At 33.7% G+C, this 17,339-nt stretch overlaps 1 pseudogene; it reads right to left on the bottom strand.

The window, feature by feature from the left end:
• Positions 1 to 500: 500 nt before the first annotated feature.
• On the bottom strand, positions 501 to 7,288 carry LOC141489355 (dnaJ homolog subfamily B member 6-like; annotated as a pseudogene).
• Positions 7,289 to 17,339: the final 10,051 nt, after the last annotated feature.

The raw sequence follows: 17,339 nt of genomic DNA, 5'->3' as shown, positions 1-17,339 counted from the left end.
ACATTTAAAAATTGTCAAAACTTAGCAAACTGCCAACATTGATGCACTAGATTATATCTTTAATTTGTTTCAAACCAGAAATATAATATTGTTAACATATTAACACCTTTTCTATTAAATACTTTAAAAAAATTGAAGTAGAAAAAATTCATCTTGCAATATTAACAGCAAATTTGAACTACTTGATTCATATTTCAAACAAATTAGAAAAGCAGATTCATGCTGGAATTAGTGTATATTTTGCATTCTTACTACTAAAGGATCACTATTCACCTTGGATTAATTTTAATAAAAAGCAAAGTATATGCAGAAATTTACAACAAATGAAAAAAGAAGTCCTATTAATGTAGTCCTAGAAATAAGCTCAAGTTGATGACAAATAATAGTTTCATAGAGCTGTTTATGTATACTTTAGATTAGGCACAGTAAAACTGAAAGAATTCTTTTGAAATCTTAAAATCCTCAAATGGTGCTTGTTATAGCTTAATATTTCTGTTAAATTACTTGTTATCCAAGTGTAACAGTTGCTCCTTACTATTTTATTGTTTAGGTCTTTAACTGGTGATCTTCACCACTTCTCTTAGCATTCTCATTAGTTCTCTTTTTAGTGATTTTTCTACCATTAAACATTTTAGTCATTATTTATATGGATTTGAAGTTACCCATTCCACTGCCCACCAAAAGACATAGAAAAGAAGGAAAGACCTTCATGCTCCACTAAACTAAATAAAGTAAATTCAGGATACATAAATGAAAAAAAATCTATTTCCAAAATCTGGGAATCCACTAAAAGCAGAGAGAAAAAAGGTCCTGTGCCTCTGTTTCCATTTCCACATTCCTTTTTCAACTTTCAAAAAAGTCTTCAAATGAATCAAAAGATTTTCTTCCAACAAAAAGTTCCCTGAAGATATCATCTAGATTCAAGAATGTAAATTCATATTCCAATAGATTGTTAAAATTACTTCCATCTCCTCCATTTAATCCTTCTTTTCCATGTTGTTTTAGATGTCTCTTTTTTAAAACATCTGATAACACCTCATATATATCTTAGATACTTGTTTGAATTGCCTTTATTTTTCAAGATTTTTGTCTGAGTGCCACTAAGTAATAATTTGCAATAGACCTTTTTAATATCCTTAAGCGAGATGTCTCTGCATACCTAGAAAGTCATAGTAATCCTCTAAGTTTTAGCAGTTTTTTGGAACAAGTTCTGAAAGGGATTTGGCATCTGGCAGAGGTATGGAGCCATTGACTTTATTTGGTTCCAGTACTGTTGGAAGGAATGGGAGTGTCAGAGAAGGTTCTACATAGTATGTTCTTAATAAATATTTGCTGCATTTTTCAGAGAATGAGTACCGGATCTGAAGTCAAGAAAACCTCAGTTCAGATCTCAGACCACTCTCAGACACTAATTGTGTTACTTAACTTTTGTCTCAGTGTCTTCATCTGTAAAATGGATATAACAATGAATTGTGAGGATCAGTTAAGAACTATATTTGTAAAGTGCTTTAAAAACTAAGGAGCCATATAAATACTAATTGCTATTATATATCAAAGTGCATCTCTCAGCCATCTTCCTCCCTATATTCCCATTAGAATATAAGCTCTTTAAGGTACTGTCTATATTTTTATTTTTTAATTTTTTTTATTAAATGTTTTTATTTTTAAATTGGAACTTAGTATAGTGTTTGGAACAATGTAAGTAAGCACCTAATAATTTTTTTAAAATTTATTCATTCAGTTATTTCTCTCTTACTTCTTTTTTTTGCTCAAGGGTATTATATCCTTTTAGTTTGTTCCTAATGTGAATTTTGGTTGGTATAGCCAGGATCAGAAGTACTTTTGGAGTTGTGTGGGCCTAGGAAGTGCAGAAAAGGGGAATGAGGTAAAAAGGAAATCATCTTCTTGTTTAAGGATATAAACAAACAATTCTCAAGGCAGAAATCCAATTTATCTATAGTCTTTTGAAATAATTCTCCAATCACACTAATTAGAGAAATGCAAATTAGAATAATTCTGAGATTCCATCTCCCATCCATCAAAATGGCAATGATGATAACAAAAGGAAAAGAATAAATATCCAAGGGGGAAAAACAGGCAGAGTTGTGATTGGGGGCAATCATTCTGGAATTTTAGGGATTGAAGAATTTAAAGTTTTTTATTCTGTTTTATAAGGGGATGGATCTCTATGGACAGGATAGAAAGGAATATAAACAGAAATGATGGTTATGCTAAAAAAGAAAGATATCAGTAACAATTAAAAACTTAAAAAGAAAAGAAAGGGCTCCAGTAAGAGAATTTTAAAGTCATTTCTAACTCTAAATTCCTTTGAACATTTATGACCCATTTTGCTTCATGTCATTGTAGGCTTTGTGTATGTGTTTCAGAGAGAAAGAGATCAGAAGGAAATTGTGTTCTTGATTTAATTTCAAAAGAAGTCATGATCTAAAATGTGACTCTGAAACACCTAATTGCTTTCATAATTCACATGATACCTAAAATTCACTCCAAACTAGTAAGGTTAGAGAGGATGACAAGCTAAAAACAGAAAAAAAATTCTTCCCCAAAGAGTACTTGACTCAATATGTAAATACTAAAAATGTTTTTGGATGGAGAATTGGCTTCAACTCCTGAAATTCATGTTGGCGGTTCCATTTCCTCCATCCAGCAAAAAAAAAAAAATGTTTTCTCAATTATATTCAATCATCTAACTTTTAATATGGACACCATTATTGTTCAAAATCATTTTTCTTTAAGAAGGCAGGTCTCTGTAAGTAAGAAACACTGTTATTGACTTAGTAGAAAAATCACTGGCTTGGAGTTAGAGGACCTGGGGTCAAATGGAATCTGATTTATATTACCTGTGTGATCTTCCCCAAGTCATTCGACTTTCTTAAGTCTCAGATTCCAAAATACAAGACTATGGGAGTAAATGATCCATATAATTCCAGAATCCTTTAAGATTTATATTTTGTCTTCTCAAACATAAGATTATGTGCTCATTGTTTAAGATATGTAGATATATACTTTGATTAATTCAACATGCATTCATTCAATAGGCACTAGTCACTAGTGCTAGTCACTGGAAATAAAAAAAAAAAACCAGTAACAAGAATCCCTCAAAAAGCTATATACTTTACTAGGAGTAGATGAATCAGATGAATAGATAAGACAATACAAAATAAGTCCAAAGTAACTCCTAGTGATTGGGGGAGGAGAGGTTGGATACTAACAATTGATGATTATTGGGAAAGATCTTGTGGAACAGGAGGCTTCCTTGAAGGAAACCAAGAATTCCGATAGAACCAAGGTGGGTAGTACATTTTAGTCCTGGACAACAATAGCATGTTCAAAGATGAAAAATCAGGGGATGAATGAGGAATTATAGGTATTAAAGCACATGATGGGAAGAAATAATTCTGCAAATATTGCTTGAGAAAAGATTGTGAAAGTCCTTAACTAAAAAAAATTAAAATTAAAGGAAAGTAATTAAATGACCTTCCTCCCTTCTACCCTCCCCCCTCAAAGTTTTTATTTTATCTTAGGGGTAACAGGAAGCTTCTTGAGAAGGGGAGTGATATAGTCAGAGCTGATCTTAGTCCATCACCTTAATTTGTGGAAATTGAGGACTAGCAATATGAAGCTATTCAATTCAAAGTCATATAGATAGTAAAATAGTAAGCAGGAAGGCTGGGATTCAGGCCCAGACATCTGGTGCCAAATCCAGTTTTTTCCCAATCACACATTAATGCCCATCTACTTGAGAATTAAGAACTAAGATTTAGGAATCCAGTGCCAGTTTAGTTTTAAGTACCTTCTAAGTATCTTTTTTAGACCACCATCTGTAGCCTCTTAAAATTCTTTTTAAAAAAGTTTGCCTTTAAAATAAAGTATTTTGACTAGATTGTGTTGTTTAATTGTGCCTAAGTCTTCGTGATCCCATGGATCATACCATCTGTGGAGTTTTCTTGGTAAAGATTTGTGATTTGCCATTTCCTTCTCCAGGGGACAACATCTAAGCCACCTAGATACCTTCAGAGCTAAATATGTAATTGCAAAGACCTGTTTTATAGCAGGAAAGAGGTGTTAAGGAAGAGAAACTGCTCTAAGGTTTGGATCAGGATTTGACTGTTATTCCTCAGAAGTCCAATTTTGTTTCCCTTTTGAACTTGGTAAATGTTTTCATTATTCTCTTTTGCTATAGGGGACATAGATGGATATCCTTTTTATTGGTATGTGATAGAGAAAAGGATAGTACCCTACCTAATAAATAGAAATTACTTGGATTTTATTAGTTTTAATTGTGATCTGAAATCTTTGAGGTTTATAAGTTCTTTAAAGACACCAAACTTGATTCTTGAACTTTGAGTCTGAAGACAAAGGGAAGAAGAGATGGAACAAGGTGGTAGAGAGTGAAATAAAATGAATTGTGTGTGTGTGTGTGTGTGTGTGTGTGTGTGTGTCTATGCTCTAGGTCTACTATATTACTGTGTGTCTATGCTCTAGGTCTACTATATTACTGTGCTGGAATATAACCCTAGCACTCGAGCAAGTATTTCTTTGTTAAATGCTTCCTATGTGGCAAGCACTATCCTAAGTACCAGAAAAATGAACAAACAAAAAGGCAAAAAAAGTCTAATATGGCGATAACATGCAAATAATTATGTACAAACAAGATATAGTCAGGATAAATTGGAAATAAATCTCAGAGGGAATGCAACAAAATTAAGGAGGATTAGGAAATACTTAAAAATATATTGGTTTTTCCCAATTATATGTAAAAACAATTTTTAACATTCATTAAAATAATTATTCCAGGCAAGGCAGACAACCAAGGAAAATGCTTGTAATTGGGAGATGGAGTATTTTGTATGGAGTATCAGAGCTGGAAGCAGTCTTAGAGATCTACATATGAGGAATATGAGAAAAGTGACAGCCAGAGAGGAAAATCATGTCAAGTTCTTCTTTATTTCCAAATCTTTCAACAGCTGGTCCCTTCTGATGACAGACCTGATTTCTCTTGAATGACTAGGCCTTATGAGAATTGACACCAGAAAGCTTCCTTGGCCTCCAGTGGTTCTTTAGGGAGTTCCCTCCCTACCCAATAAGTTTGTCATATTCGGATTCTGCTACATAGCTAGAAACCTTGCTTCAGTGATTGTCCAGATCAATCTTTGGTTACATGAAGTCTATCAAATAAGGAGACATGGTGGGAAGTTTCTCTGTCCCTGTGTCTAGGAACAATCAAAGAGGGAAATAAATGTTCATTTAATTTTATTTACTTTTAAAAGGAAATTATCTTCATTTTAGCTAAGGGCTATTAACACTTTCAGCAAATCACTGCCTTCATGTGATGGGAATATTATCATTCTTTGGAAAATCTTATGACACTTTCTTTTAAAAAATAATGCCACAAATAAAATCCTTTTTCAACGAATGATAATTTTGTCCATAATGGAATTCTTGATATAATGAAAATATGTTTAATTTAAGCCCGTGACCCAATACTTTTAAGTATTCAACTAGCCTACTATATCATTTGGTCTCAGGTCCTTGACCAGACCATTAGACTATGCTTCATATTACATCTAGCTTTCTGCTTTGGTCATACTGATGACCACTTTGCTTTTGCATCATTTCTTATTACCTGGGATATGTCTCTCTCAGAAGTCAGAAAATATCATATAGGTTTCTGCAGGGAATTAATCTAATCAATTTTGGAATTTCTGACCCTCAACTAAGGTGAAAAACCAAGAGAAAATTCAATCTGGCTCAATGGAGCCAGCCTTAGCCCTAGGTCCCACCAGGGGAAGACCTTCAGGTCATGCATCACATTCCATGGTCTTTCAGCCCATATCTTTTATGTGCACTGCTTCCTCCTTCCTTTCCCTCTAGCTCTACTCTGGAGCAAAAAGACAATCCAGGCTGGGGGCTGGGTTGGATGGGCAAAAGATCAATTCTCTAACCCTGGGTCTCTCTTGACACTTTCTTTCCTAACTTTAACTTGAATGTATGACAATGTACTATATTGCTAGGCACTGTGCCAAGTTCTAGATGAGAACAATCAAGTAATATGTGTTGTCTTCCCTTGTTAGAATGCTCAAACATGATAGTTATTTTTTAACAATTCTGTACAGAAATTGATGGACTTAGGATACAGAATGAAACAATAATTTTTGGAGATGGGATTTAATCACATCTATGATTATAGATCTTTGAAGTATGAAATAAGTATTGGTGAAGACAGGAAAAAGGACTCTGGATCTTTTATAGAAAGTATAGAAATATAAAGAATTTAAGTTGATTAACCCTGAGATAAACAATAAATTGAATTATTTTGCTCAGCTCTGCATATTTATCATAAAACTTTTTTTTCCTTTTCTTTTTGAAAAAATGGGTGAGGGAAGTTTGGAGGGAGAAAAGTTGGATTGTTGTTAATTGAAAAAATAAAATTAAATTTATATAAAAAAAGAATGTCAGTTCCTCAAGGGCAGGGACTACTATCTTATTTTTTAACTTGTATTTCCAGCCTCACCACAGTAGTTGGCAAATAGTAAACACTTAAATTCTTTTTTATTTATCCACTTAATACAATTTTACTCAAGAATGGGATCTTTTTTTTTTTGTTGAACATGGTGTCAGGAAAACTTGAATTCAAATCCAGCTTCAGATACTTATTGATTTTATGAACTTGACAAGTCATTTAATTTCTGTCTGCTTCAGTTTCCTCATCCGTCAAATGAGGTGACATTATATCAATGAGGCAATATGTGTAAAATGCTTTGCAAACCTTAAAGTGTTATATGAATGCTACCTATTTTTGTTATTACTGTTATCTCCCTTTAATATGAAAGTCCACCTTCTCATTTTATGGAGGAGATTGGTAGAAATTAAATGACATGAAAAGGTCAAACAGTAGTTTGTGTTCTCAGGACCTAGCTAGCTGACTTAGGGTAAAGTCATCTGTAGCTTATGACTGAAAGATGAATTTGGGGGCCATATCAATTCTCAAAGATCATATCTAGATGTTGGAGGGATTGATCATATCTATGAAATTATACTTCTTTGAGGAATGAAATAAATACTGATCAAGGCAGGAAAAAAAAGAACTCTGGGCCTTTTATAAATAGTATAGAAGTAGAAAAGCTTTGGGTTGGTTTACCTTGAGTTAATCAGTAACCTGAATTTGGTTAACTAGTTCAAGTAATTAGCTGAATTACATGCCCATTATCCTAGCATTCTGGTTAGCTTGCTCTTGTCCATCCACACCTGGTTCTGAGCTTACCATCTTTACAGGATCATAGATTCAGAATGGGAAAAGACCTCAGAGGTCATCTAATTCAAATCTCCCTTCTCCTTTTAACACAGAAACCCAGAAAGATTAATCAATGTGCCCAGGGTCACAGATAATAAGTAGTAGAGCCAAGATTTAAGCCTCAATACTCTGGCTTCAAACTCCATGCCTTTTGCTTCCTTTGTTATAATCCAATAGCTACAAGATGCAACAGCCACTGGAACTGGTTTCTGAAATTCTGAAAAGTCTTTTAATTTCCTTAGCATTTCAAGATATCAAAGCGTGTCATAGAATTTAAATGAACTACCCATCTGTTCCCAAATTAATTATATATAGACTCATGATCATATGATCATATGCTTCAAATAATCCATGTACTGATTCCCTACTGATATTGGTGTTAATTCCGTCCAGAAGGAAAGGCCCAAATGGCAAGAAAAAAATATTATCTGTCTGGTTTTATAACACTCAGGACTGAGGAAATTTGGGGAAGGATACACATTCAGGATGGATTCCAGGTTCCTAAGGAAGAAGATATGATTTACAGACTGAGGAGCAGAATACAAAGTAAGTCGAATCTTTTCCTTCCAATTTGAAATATATAACTCCATTTTGCTAGGGAGGTTCTGATGGAAATGCTGCACCAAGAACAGGAGTTTTCTCTCAGAATTGCTTTATGGTTCTGCATTGATATAGGGATAGGGACCTGTTATTTCATTGGAATGGAGAACTCTCAATTGAGGAAGCTCCCTCTCCCAATGCAGGTGGCATCTTCTCCACAACTTAAGGTCTTAGAAAGTTACCCTCAGTGCTGAGAGGTTAAATTACTTGTCCAGAGTCACAGTCTGTATGTGTCAGAGGTGAAATTCTAGACTAGGTAATATTATCTGAGACAATATTCTCTAAATATAATACCATGCTCTCTCTATATAGCTGGTAAGGGAGTGGTCAATGTGAAGAGCCATTGCTAGGTAGTCATCTCTTCAAATGGCCTCATCTATAGTCAACAGGTTGTGTGTAATGCCAGGAAAATCATATAACCTGTGTGCTGATATAAACTTCTCATTTCTTTATCAGCAGAGCTTCATCTTGTAGCCTAATTAAATAGATAATCTCTACATATAAGGCAATATACATAGCCTGACTTTTTTTAACCCAGATTGCATAGGACATTTACCCTGGTGTTTGATGTGTGTGTGTGTGTGTGTGTGGGGGGGGTGTTCCTTTTTGGTTAGCCATTATTGACTAGAAACTACAATGCTAAAAACAATTTGTTAAAATCTCTGCACATACTGAGGGTCCCTTGTTATGAAGCACCTATGAATTTTAAATACTAAAGAACAAGTACAAGGAAGTTACATTTAAAAATTTCTCTATTCAGAGACAGTAAAACAGTGTGCTTTGAGACATTCATATAAAAAAATGTAGAAAAAGAATTGTAAAGCTCCTCAAAGGTTATTAATTTAAGCTATTGAAAGTAGGAATCAGATGATATTAAATAGAAGTTAATTAAAGTTTACCTAATTTTGTAGGAAAACTACAACTTCATAAACAAGAAATAAATAGCTAACCAAAGTGAGACTCCCAGCCAAGAGTGTTAGATATTTTTGTATTGTGAAACTTGCCTTGAGAATAGGTGCTGTCTAGTTTTCCTAATTGCATACCCAAAGCTTAGCTTAGGGCTTTGCACATAGTGTAAATACTTTATCATTGTCTTACTCTGGTACATGAGTAGTCTTGGCTTCCTAAATACTATGCTAGCAGAGTACAAATACATGTATAGGTCTTAAGGGTATGAAAGGACCAGAGAGGACATTGAGTTCAACCACCTCACTTTGCAGATGAGGAAAGTGAGGCACAGTGAGATTAATAAATGCACCCAAGTTCATCCAGGAATGGAAAGTGACAGAGCTGAGTTTAGAATTTAGTTTCTTGGATTTTAAATCCCATGTTCTTTCAACTTTACTGTTTCCCAAACTGGAAATACAGACTCAGTGAGAGATTGTTCTTATACTTGAATTCAAGCAATTGACATCAGTATTATAACATGAGAATTATAAGATCATATATCTGAAAAATAGATTTGGGGATTTTAGTAAATGATAAATTCTGTCCGGGTCAAAAGTATGTCCCCAAAGGCAATAACATCATAAGATTCATTGAGAGGCATAAACTTCCAAGAAGAAAGAGGGAATTGCCTTTTGGACATTGTTCTGACCAGATTATATCTGGAATGTTGTGTTTTATTTAGAGCATTACAATCTGGGAAAGACAATGATAAATTGGAGAGTAGTCAAAAGAGAGAATCCTTTAGTTCCTACTAAAGGAGTGTCAGTTGATGGATCTAGGGAAAGGTGGGAAGAAGTGCCAAAGAGACAAATCAAAGCTCAAGATCAGGAAAACAAAACAAAACAAAAACAATTCTTTCAAGAAGGGTTTGGGCTAGATGGCCCCTGAGGTCTCTTCTAATTCTGAGATTGTATGATTGTGAATCTGTGATTTTGGTTCTCTATCCTCTTACTTTACTGTACTTTCTAGACTAGAGGCCCATTACTAGACAACTGATCACCTGATGCTGAATTTATTCAATGGTAGCAATTCATAAAGACAATCTATAAAGATACAGTCACCTCTTGTCTTGTGCACCTGAAGGACACATCCTAAGTGATGAGATTTGGTGGTCATGAAGTCAATAATGATGTAATCTTGTCCTTAAGGGTAAAGTTTTATGTTAGTTCAAGTCTATAAGAGGAAGATTTGTGATAGGGTTCAAGAGAGTTAAACTTTCAAAAAAATTGAGGCAATTCTTATGGGAAAGAAAGATTTTACCTAAACTTTGAATTATTTCTAGGTATAAACAATGAAAAAACAGTGGGAAAGATTCTATCTTCTTATCTTACAGTTGAAGCTACCTGTGATTTTACACACACACACACACACACACACACACACACACACACACACACACATATATATTCTATTACCTGCACCACCAAGTTGCTATATGGAGATATATATATATATATATATATATATATATATATATATATATATATATATATATGTTTATATATATGTTTATATATGGAGCTATAGCTCCAATAGCAACTTGGTGGTGCAGGTAATAGAATACCTGATCTGGAGTCAGGAAGATCTGAGTTCAAATTCAACCTTTAGCTGTGAGATCCTGAGCAAGTCACTTAATTCTGTTGCCTCAGTTTTCTCATTTAGAAAATGAGCTGGAGAAGGAAAGGGCAAGAAACACTCCAAATTGGGGGTGGGTGGGTCACAAATTGGACAACAATAGAAACAAAGCTCCAACAAATAGTTTAAGCTATATAGATTTTAAGAGGAGTTATAAAAGCAGTGTGATATACACAGTTTGGAAGAGTTGGATAATGAGGGAAATTATGGGGGACAGGGAGGTTGTGATTTTCTAAAGGGTGACTTAGATTAATTAGTCTGCACAAAGGTCAAAGATTACTGACTACCAACATAGATAATTGAGGCAAAAGCAAACATTTCCCCTACTTACTTGGATTTTCTCAAAAGTAGAGATAGGATGCAGGGGGGTTTAGGTTATGAATTCACAGAATTGGTTTTCTTTATTTTTTATTTTCATAAATTTGATATAAGATTCCAGGAATGACATTGGTATCTTTCTAGGTTGTCCTTCATTCTTGAAGAAGACCATGACATCAGAGAGGTGTTTGAATTTGAGTGAGGGGAGTGCTGTGCTGAGTTACCATTCTCACTTTCTCCTCTATAGTCATCAAGGTCCAATGACCAGATATGAATCAGGATGACTGGGAATAGTCCAGGATATGAGGCAATCAGGCTTAAGTGACTTGCCCAAGGTCATTTAACTAGTAAGTTTCCGAGGCCACATTTGAACTCAGGTTTTCTTGACTTTAGGGTCAGTGCTTTACACACTTCACCATCTAGCTACCTATCTGAGTCTTAGTCAATAGGGAGATAGTAGAGGTTACATTTTTAAGTTTCCATCTCAAATGGTCGAAATGAAATAAGTTTCATGCTCAAAAAGAAAATGATTTGTTATATTAAAAAATTGACTATCATCAAGAACTCCACTTTCTCAGAATGATTCACTTTCTGAGAGTTATAAATCACTATATTTTTATTGTATTAGCAGTTGCAGTCCTTCAATAGTACAAACTTCCATATTTATATATCTTACCATTTGTGGAAGATCAGTATCCTGCAAGAATTGTTTCATTTGTTAACATCAATTTAAAGTTCTTAAAATTAGTCTTCAATCTTTAGCATTTATGTTATTAATGTTGATTTAGGCAAATTTGGGACTGTACTCAATTAGAAAATGGGATCCCTTTCTCTTAGCAATGAGTAATCAAATTTCAGGTAGTCTTTATTTGAAACCATGGCTTTGGAAACTTGCATACAGCTGGCAAGAGACTCTAAACAGAATCTCAGATTTTTTTATTGCACATTTACAAATCACTCCTTTCCTCTCATAACTGGTATATTATTATTCAAATGATGTAAGAAATGTCCGCACAATGTCAATCTAAGAAGAAAACAATTAATGGCTGGAAAGTATATCAGATGAAGTTTGCGGCTCTATAATTAGATGAAGGTAACATTTGTCAAACTGCACAAAGAAAACTGTCTAATATAATTGACACCAAGCTCTGAACAAAGGGGCTTATCCCTGAGCACCACTTGGTGATTCCTAGATAACATTTAATAGTGCAAAATTTATGTTGCCACATTAACAAAACTGAACAACTTATTTATAATAGCACTGCATGCAAAGGTCTTTCAAAGTGCAAAGATACTCCCTTTACTTCTCAAGGAGCAATTGCTCTGCACAGATGCTTTCCTAAATACCAAGCACAAGGAAGTAGATTTTTAATTACAAAGTAAAATATCATTCCAAAGTTGCGTAATTGGTGGATGGCTTTCGCAATATAAGAACATAAGGGAACCTGACATTAAATGTTTGATGTGTTGCCATGACATTTTCAGAAGTTTTATTTTATGCTATGTTTAAGTTATAAACTAGGCTAAATTTGAATCCTTTTTTGGAGCAATGAAATCATAAAAATGATAAAGGTTACAAATCTTTTGTATGTGTGCAGATATAACCATTTAAATTATATAGTTTTGCATAGTAAAAATGATCAAATAAATATTAGAATATTTCTTTTATTTTATTTTAAGTTCACTATGTTTTAAAAGTTCAAAGAAACCATGGGGTCTCAGTCTCTCCTTGATTTCCTCAGAATAATGTTTTTAAATGTATAAAAGAAAATAGAATTACAAAGATAATCTATAATATTGAAATACAATTATCATTATTTTTAAAGTTCATAGAACCCTCTGAAATCTATCTATGAACCTCATTCTGAGCACAGAGAAGAGGACAATGTGACTATACCCTTCTTTGCTATTTTTCCCTCTAGGATAAAAGTGTGGTTAGTTTGGCTAATGGGAGACTCCTTTAGTAGCAAAAGTATTTTTCACTTTTTTAAGTAAAGACCACTGAAATTAAGAAGATCCCTAACTCTGAACTGAGTATTTGTATTTATGTCATAAACTAGAAGGTTGAAAGCCAAGATTCTGGGATAACCACTGTAGCTTCATTATTGATAACTTTTCTCTGTTTCACATCAGATCTTGACCACTTTTCTCTAGGGGTCATGAGGCTCTGTATAATGTCCCCATGGTGCTATTCAGGGATATTGAGCAAGATTGTTTCCTTAATGGGAAAAAGATTGCACAACTGCCAAACACACACACACCTATTCCAGCAAAACCATGAAGTTTGTACCAGATTGAATAATAATCAAGCAATACATGACAAACTATATTGAGTTCTTTTATTCAAGTACCAAATATAAATAAGCTAAAATAAAAAGTTAATCAGAAGCCCATTGGCAATATGCTAATCTTCAAAATTTTGTGTCTAGGATTATAAAGGAAATCAATAATATATACAAGTAAAATGTATATGATATATACAATGTCTACAATATATACAATAATATATACAATATAAGATTCTCCTGATAAAGTCCCAGTATAGGGATCCTAGAACTCCCATGAGAGATAGTAGTCAGCATCTATTATTACTATTTTTCTATAATTACATAAGGTAAATCCTTGATCACTTGAGCACTATAAATTATTTTGGTAATATCATCATTTTATTACATTAGTTCAGAGCAACCACAAACAACAAATGTTTCCTCAATTATTTAAATTTTCCTTTATTTTAGTAAGAAGTGTTTTGTGGCTGTATTCATATGAGCTGAGTATTTTACAAATTTTAATATTTTTTCTTTAGCTTTTTTCAATGAAAACTATCTTATTCTTGGGAGTTTTGTTAGTAATATACAGAAAAAAATCTGATGATTTCTATGGATTTATTTTGCATCATGTTACATTACCAAAGTTATGAATTATTTTTTCCTTCTCAAATCTCTCTAAATAAATCATTATTTTGTTTGCCAGAGTAGGTGCTACATTACCAACTCATTTCAAGTTTATGGTTTATACAGCTAGATAACCAAAGTTGGCCTTTTCAGCCTTCCATATTTTTTTTTCTCCTATATGACATATAATGTGCAAAGACTTTTTTTCTTCTGTTTTAAACTTGAGTCATCTCATTCTCAACTCCAAGACTAGAGTTTGGTCAAACTTCTCTTGCCTTTCTAGTCTTATACAGAAAATTATATTTCCTCCATATTATAGAATTTGGTGTCTGAGTCCCTCCATTTCAAGGTCTACAAGTCTTCTTTCTTTAAAAAAATTGACATAAATTTTTCCCCTGAGGCATTGGGTTAAGTGACTTGCCCAAGGTCATATAGCTAGTAGTATCAAGTATCTGAGGCCCAATTGGAACTCAGATCCTTCTGACTCCAGGGCTCTCTCTACTGTGCCACTTACCTGCCCCCTAAATACATTTCTTTTAAAAAATAAATTATATATATAAGAGACTAGGGACTTAATGTTTCTTAAACATATGATACTCTTTCTAGTTTACTTTTGATGATTGAAATACTTGTAATTTTTGATGATTAAGATAAAAAGTTTTAAATTAATTTAAAATAATAAAGAGAAAATCTTCTAAGTGGCCAAAGAGAATATGGATTCAAAGTACTGTCTTATAGATGATCATCTGAATGCTGAAACAGTAGAAAAGTGGTACTTGCTTAGTGAATCTGGCAGAAGGAATAATAGATCACATTTCTATAAGGTTTAAAATTTATGAAACACTTTCTTTTTTAATTTAAAAAAAATTTCCCCCAGATACATACAAAAACAAGTTTCAACATTTACTACCAAATCCTTGAGTTCCAAATTCTTTCCCTTCCTCCCACCTAACTCCCCCTCATTGAGAAAGCAAGTTACTTGAAGTAGGTTAAAAATGTGTAATCATGAAAAACATTAATACTCACACAAAAAAAGAGAAATCTCAAAAAAAAAAGCATGCTTCAATCTGCATTCAGACACCATCAACTCTATCTTTGGAATGGATAGAATTCTTTATGATAAGTTCTTCAGATTTCTCCTGGGTCACAACACTGTTGAGACAAGGAAGGTCATTCACAGCTGATCATCATGAAATATTGCTGTTACTTTGTATAAGGTAAATTTTCCATTGCATCTGCTCATGTAAATTTTTATTGAGAGTATCCAGTTCATTCCCTTAACAGAAGAGCATTTCATCTCCATCACATAGCACAATTTGTTCAGTCATTCGCCAACTGATGGCTATCACCTCATTTTTCAGTTCCATACCACCAGAAAAGAGCTGCTATAAATACCCCTTTGCCTATAGATTATTTTCTTGCCATATTTCATCTTTTCTGGAATATAGGCCTGGCAGTGGTGCTGCTGGACCAAAAGGTAGGCATGGTTTTATATCCTTTTAAGCATAGTCCCAAATTGCTTTATAGAATTGTGGAATCATTTCACAACTCCTCCAACAATGCATCAATCTCTCAATTTCCCTACATCCCTTCCAACATTTATAATTTTCTTCTTTGGTCCTATTAACCAATCCAATAGGTATAAGGTAGTACCTCAGAATTGTTCCAACCCATATTTCTCCTCTCAATGAGTTGGGACATTTAAAAAAAAAAGTTAAATAGATTGCATTGATATCCTCATCTGAAAACTGTTCATCTCTTGATCATTTATTAATTGGTAAATGGTTCTTATGTTTTATAAATTTGATTCAGTTCTCTGTGTTTGAGAAATGAGGTATTTATCAGAGAAATTTGTTTCAATATTTTTTCCCCACAGATGCTATTGATAGCTGTATTTCCCTCAGTCCTCATCCCCCCACTCCCATTTATTTTATTTTCTCTCTCCTTTCATCCTGTTCTTGCTCAAAAGTGTTCTGTATCTGCCTTCTCTCTTTTCTGTCACTTATACCCCCCTCCCATCACCTTTCTCCTATCCTTTTCCTCTCCTGTTTTCCTTTAAGGTAAGATAGATTTTTATATCTAATTGAGTGTGTATGTTATTCCCTTTCTGAACCACTTTCAATGAGAGTAAGGTTCATTCATTCTCCCTCACCTCTTCCATTCCACTGCAAAAGCTTTTTCTCGCCTCTTTTTGTAAAATAACTTGCCACATTCTATCTCTCCTTTCCCTTTCTCCCAGTACATTACTTTCTCTCTCATTAACTCCATCTTTTTAATATATTATACCTTCAAATTCAACTCCCACCTGTGCCTTTGTCTCTATATATACTCTCCTTCTGACTGCCCTATTAAATGAAAAAGTTCATATGTGTTATCAGTATCATCTTCCCATGCAGGAATATAGGCAGTTCAACATCATTAAGCCCCTAATGATTTGCCTTACCTGTTTACCTTTTTTAATACTTCAGTTGAGTCTTGTATTTGAAGATCAAATTTTCTGTCCTTATTGTTTCATCAGGAATTTGCAAGTCCACAATTTCATTGACTATCCTTCTTTTCCCTGAAAGAGTATTTTTTTGCTGGATAGCTGATTCTTGATTGTAATTCAAACTCTATTACCTTCCAGAATATCATATTCCAAGCCCTTAACATAAAATTGCTAAATCTTGTGTAATCTTGACTGTTGTTCCATGATATTTGAATTGTTTCTTTTTCTCCTTGACTTGGGAGTTATAAAATTTGGAGGTGATTGATGAATTCTTTCAATTTTTATTTTACCCTCTACTTCTAGGATATCAAGGACAGTTTTCCTGGCTAATTTCTTGAAAAATTATGTCCAGGTTATTTTTATGGTCATGGCATTCAGGTACTCTATTAAATTTTAAATTATCTTTTCTGGATCTGTTTTCCAGGTCAGTTATTTTTCCAATGAGTTATTTCATATTTTCTTTAAGTTTTTCATCCTTTTGATTTTTAAAAATTATTTCTTGATTTCTCACAAAGTCATCCCCATTCCATATTTTAAGGAATATTTTTTTTTAGGTTTTTGCAAGGCAATGGAGTTAAGTGGCTTGCCCAAGCCCATGCAACTAGGTAATTATTAAGTGTCTGAGGCTGAATTTGAACTCAGTTCCTCCCAGGATTGCTCTCTATCCACTGTGTCACCTAGCTGCCCTGGAATTATTTTCTTAAGAGAGCTTTTGTATCTTCTTTTCCATTTGCCCAATTTGGCTTTTAAGGATGTGGCAGAGTTAGTTTTCCTGCTGACCTTCCCAATTGTCCTTGGCAATCCCTGGGCTAAGAGGTCTGGAAACCACTACCACAGATCCAGGTGCCCTGAGTCTGTTCCTGGATGACTGGAGTCAGTTTGTTTCAGTGTAGCTGGAAAATTAAATGTTAATTAATCCCAGTACAACAAACCCCTCTGGAGGATCTTCCAAATTGGAAAATTGTTTCACTCAGAGTTTTTTGGGTTCTATCATTCTAGAAATTGATTAGGATCATTATTTAAAGGTATACTAATTCAAAGGTATATGGAATGATTTGGGAAAAAGTTTTCAGGAAACCTTGCCTTTACTTTGTCATCTTGGTTCCTACCACCTCTACAAGCCCTCTAAGAAATTTATATT

The sequence above is a fragment of the Macrotis lagotis genome, chromosome 5 (assembly GCF_037893015.1).
Source record: "Macrotis lagotis isolate mMagLag1 chromosome 5, bilby.v1.9.chrom.fasta, whole genome shotgun sequence".
NCBI lineage: Eukaryota > Metazoa > Chordata > Mammalia > Peramelemorphia > Peramelidae > Macrotis > Macrotis lagotis.
This window is presented reverse-complemented; position numbering and strand designations above follow the sequence as displayed.